This window comes from Rhagoletis zephyria, unplaced genomic scaffold (assembly GCF_001687245.7).
Source record: "Rhagoletis zephyria isolate East Lansing unplaced genomic scaffold, Rhagoletis_zephyria_1.1 Rzeph_scaffold_00684, whole genome shotgun sequence".
NCBI classification, from domain to species: domain Eukaryota; kingdom Metazoa; phylum Arthropoda; class Insecta; order Diptera; family Tephritidae; genus Rhagoletis; species Rhagoletis zephyria.
This window is the reverse complement of record NW_016157768.1, coordinates 128,269-133,554: the sequence shown is the minus strand read 5'-3', so window position 1 is coordinate 133,554 and position 5,286 is coordinate 128,269.

Genomic DNA, 5,286 nt, shown 5'->3' with positions numbered 1-5,286 from the left:
ATGGATCTAATAAGGAATCAATATGAATATCCTTGTGATCGCACAATGCGTCTACTCCATTCGTTACCGAGATTTGGCAAGTTTAAAATAAGTTGAAAATATAACGATGGAATGAGAAAAATTATCGATAACATTTTGAATATTTAGTAGCAAATGCACATATGCTTAAGAGCGAAAGACACCACACAAGCGGCTTGACAAACCAAGCGAAATATCCCTTTCCTTAAAGCTACTTATGTTGTGTATGAGGGTGTTTGAAGGTTTGACAAGCCGTTTAGGATAATGTGAACAAAAATCAAAATTGTTTGATTTTCTGGCCGCCATGTTGATATTTGATCAAACCGCTTACGTCGTGTATGATAAAATCGCCTCATTTGCAACGGAATGAGGACGCGAGAGAGAAAAATCGAAGAAAACCAAACCCTTTTAAATTGTGAACCGGAAGAAACCTAAAATTCTTTGCTTGAACGAGTCATGTTTGCATGGTGTATGGCGAAATGGGAAAAGTAGGTTTGAAGCATGTTTGACAAGCCACTTGTGTGGTGTATTTCGCACTTTAAAAAACTCCGGAAAGCTTTTTGTTCAAAAATTTGCAGAGCGATTTAACAACTCTCTGGTGTAAAACATGGCTGCATTTGTTATCTGCAAATCGAGAGAAAATTCCTCAAAAATTCCTCAAAATAAAAATCCTTAAAAAATATTCAAGTGCACCCGAAATTCCTCACCTTTTGAGGAATTACTCACAAAGTGGCAACACTGTATTATACACCACTCCATTTGTGTGACAACATCAAGGCGTACACCACAGAATGGAGAAGAAACTCGGTAACAGCAAAATATGCCAAACATTTTTTTTTATATGCGTTTTGGTAGTTTATGCTCTTGCGTATACAGTTATATTGTGTTTATTACTGGGTTGGGCTGAAAATTTATCCATGAGCGGCAAAGTGAAAAAGCATACATCAAGAAAGTGTGCTTATATGTATGTATCTGTAGCTCGGCATTGGGTATGGTATCTAGGTAAGCATTATCATTTGTTCAAATGTCAACAACCACCTCTGTTTGTCATAAGAGCATTTGTTAAGCGGGCACGCATATGTACGTATACATATAAAAACGCCTTTTCTCTCTTATTCACACGCATTAGTCGGAAAGAGATGCAAAATAAAATGGCACTCTATTTTTAGTTCAGACATTACTCGTTCCACCTTCGGGGGCGTGGTTCAACTCTGAATCATATTTTTCGGCTGAGGGGTAATGCACTGACGTTACAAATACATGTGTATGCATATACATAATACATACATCTTTCATTACGATTAGGTATCGGACCTAAGCCACAAAAGCAAAAGTCGATATAGCAAAAACAATACCTATAGAAAATATTGTTATTGACTTCGTGTGCTTGCCAGCAAGTCAAACCTTTGTTTTTAGAATTATATAACTCATCTCAAAAAGTGCCTAGTAAAAATATTAGAATTGCAGAACAAAATAATGGGTAAATATATTGTATCGAAATCTAAATACATTTGTACATAGGTACGTATGTAAGTATACCGTTATTTTTTAACAATCTCGGAATTTCAGCATTGAATAACATGCTTTTCGGTAACGAGTTTTCTATGGACGCTCATGACTTATAATCCAGAAAGCCTTTCCTCTCCTGTTGTGCTTCCGAGCCAGGTTTTTACTCTATGAAGTGTACTAAACGATCGCACATAGTCGCTGTTGTGCATGGAAAAGCGCTCAAAATAGAAATATACCTATTTATCGCTTCAACATCCTTCAATTTTTCTTCGGACAAGTTCTTTTTCTGTTTCTTCCATAAATTGTACCATGATACAAAAAAGAAGGTAGTTTCATTTAATGACATTCATTGTTGGTTTTCACCATTTGACTTTTAATAAAATTATGACATTTCATCAAATTCATGCTACCTGATCACTAGAATAAATATTTTTTTTAAGCAGAAGATTTTATTTAATGGACTTGAAAATTATGCCGGCTACATAATTTCGAAAATGTGGTTGACGACTAGGTTTCAGAACGCATGAAGAAAGTGTATACTTACATATTGTCGTTTAAAGTACAAAACCGCGTATCGTCGTTGTGCAAAACCGCCTGCTTGACATTTTTTGCCAAAAATTGGATTTGTTCTCACAAGCTCTTGGCTAAAGCCTTATCCATTCGTCCTGAAAAGCGATTTATTTGTAAAAAAAGAGAACCATTTTTAAATATGAGTGTTTTTACTCTCTATAAAATAATTTATGCAACCTTACATACGCGGTTTTGCATTATCTTGATTGGCGCATTTGCATTTTAAATTAAAAATTTGTGAAAGTTAATGGCGATACGCTAATTACAAAACCAATTTTTTTTTTAAATCTGATGAGAAATTTAAAATAAAATTTGAACCAAAATATAAAAAGGTCTTATTTGGGAAGAACATTCTTTAGAATTCGATTTTTAAATCGCAAGATTGCATTCAAAATAAGAAAACGAAAAAATAACAAAATAATGCGCGATGTTTTTATTATAAAATAAAATGAACAATTACGATGAAGTCTTCTTAAATAGTTTATACTATATATAGTTTTAATAAAAATAGTGCCAGCTACGTAAGTAAAAAAATACCAAGCTCTGATAATGGTTTTTGATTTGAAATATTATTACATTGGTATAAATATGCGAAAGAAAATTCTCCGATTTATTGCCTTAATAACGGGTGATTTTTTAAGAGCTTGATAACTTTTTTTTTAAAAAAAACGCATAAAATTTGCAAAATCTCATCGGTTCTTTATTTGAAACGTTAGATTGGTCCATGACATTTACTTTTTGAAGATAATTTCATTTAAATGTTGACCGCGGCTGCGTCTTAGGTGGTCCATTCGGAAAGTCCAATTTTGGGCAACTTTTTCGAGCATTTCGGCCGGAATAGCCCGAATTTCTTCGGAAATGTTGTCTTCCAAAGCTNCGAACCGAACACTGATTTTGGTAATAAAATTCAATGATTTGCAAGCGTTGCTCGTTAGTAAGTCTATTCATGATGAAATGTCAAAGCATACTGAGCATCTTTCTCTTTGACACCATGTCTGAAATCCCACGTGATCTGTCAAATACTAATGCATGAAAATCCTAACCTCAAAAAAATCACCCGTTATTATCAAAGAGGCAAAGCCGTTGATAATACTCGCAATTTATGAAACTTCAAAAAATTTTATTATCAGTCAAAAGTTGTTCATTGAAATTACCTTCTTTTTTGTATCATGAATTGTACCAAAGAATGAGTTCAATGCCCATAACTAGATCATAAATCGGTTGAAAATGCTTCGCGTTCTTTTGTACCTTTTCACTGGAACATTTAAGTTCTTTCCATAATTACTGTGGACGAATGTAAAGCGGTTGGCGGTAAAGGCCCGTCCACATAGAACTTTGGCGTTGCGTTGGCGTTGGCGTCGCTTCAACAGCTGACTATGAATACATGAATTCAATTGCAGCCGTCCACATAGCCAAAATTCGACAACGCTCACGCCAATACAAAGCAAAAAGATGGCCAACTCTCAACTTTTCGCGTGCGTCGCTCGTCAGCTGTTGCAAATAAAAAAAATTATGTATGTATAAATAAAATTTTAATCAAGCGCGGGCAAGAAATATCGTTTTTAATGCAATTATTGATATGAAATATTAATTTATCTGTCGTTAGTATGTTAATATAGTGGCCCAAGCATTCGCTGCTAAGCGTTCATTGTAGCAAGCATACTTTTAACGTGCGTTCTGTCAAACCAACGCCAACGCCAAAGCCAACGCGAAAGTTCTATGTGGACCGGCCTTAAGTGAGAGTCAGAGTAAACAAAATTACAGCGATCGACGGCTGCCGTCAGTTGTCATTTTGGTTTGAAAATTTTTATTAAAATTAAATATTTTTTCGGTACGTGCATATATGTAGATTTTCTGGAAAAAAAAATGGATGAAAACATTGGTAAACTTGGGAAAATAATAAAGATTACTACAATCAACACTCAACCAACATTGTCCTATCCCCGCTGGGCGTTAAAAATTTAATAAATTTAAATCAACCGAAAAACGTCGGTGGTCAAAACACTGCCGTCGCAATTATGGATCATTTCATATGACTTTGTGAGTTTTAATTTTGACAGCGGTCAACCGTCGACCGCTTTACCGTCGTCCGCTGCAATTCTGGGTAGAGCTTTAATCGAGTACAATGGGTGCAATGTAGACAGCGAAAAAGCTGGAATATTTTCATTGGAAAAGCGTAGTTGTAAAGATGCCGTTAGTGAATCCAGATACGGTTTTATTATAGACCAGAGCCCTATTGCACCAACGAATTATCATTAGCATTTTAGCAAATTATCGAACTTGCGCAAAGTTTTGTGTTTCACCAACATGATAAGGAAAAGTCACTGAAATGAGTATTGATAAGTAAAAAATCACTCAAAATCATAGATAAGCGTTGCACCAAAATTTGAAATGCTTAGCGAAAAGATTTCAGCGGATAAGTGATAAGTTATGCAAATTATCAAAATTTATTAGCATTTCGTTGCACCAAAAATTTGTATTTATCACTTGTCATTTTTCATTTTGCTAACTTTAGCATTATTTTGCTAAAAATAATTTTACCTATCATACCAGTGATAAGTTACATTTATTCAGTCTGAATGAATTAATCAGTGCTTTAACACTGGAGGACAGTCTGCAAATAATAAAAGGCGTGCCATAAAAGAACAAATCAACTACGGTTTACAAATTAGTGTAATAGAAAAATTGCGGCTATCTCGTAGCCAAATTGAAAAAATTTTATTAAAAATTGGAGCGAACCTATAATATAACAGTGAGTGTAATAATGGCATGGTCGAATGCGTGGGGTCCACAAATTACCGCTATGTAGAGTAATCCATCGAGTGGTAAATGCCGTGATAAACCAATTGATGGATGAAACTATTTCTTGGCAGGAATTTACGCAAAATATTGCTACACAATTCTTCAGCATTGGTGGATTTCCTTAAGTCGCACGGTGCATTGATGGAAGTAAGATAAACATTGACTGAATACCAATTTATTAATCGCTACAATTCAATTAATGCAATGTGGTTTTTGTGTTTTTGTAACTGAATTGTTTTGGATTCAAGATAAAGATTCAAATAAATAATCCTAAAATGTAGAAAAATATAGTTATTTATATAAACATACGTATGATAGTCAAGACGGACTTACTTTTTTTCCTTAATAATTTTTAAGACTGCCAATTTATTGGCTTTGCTTTTGCGC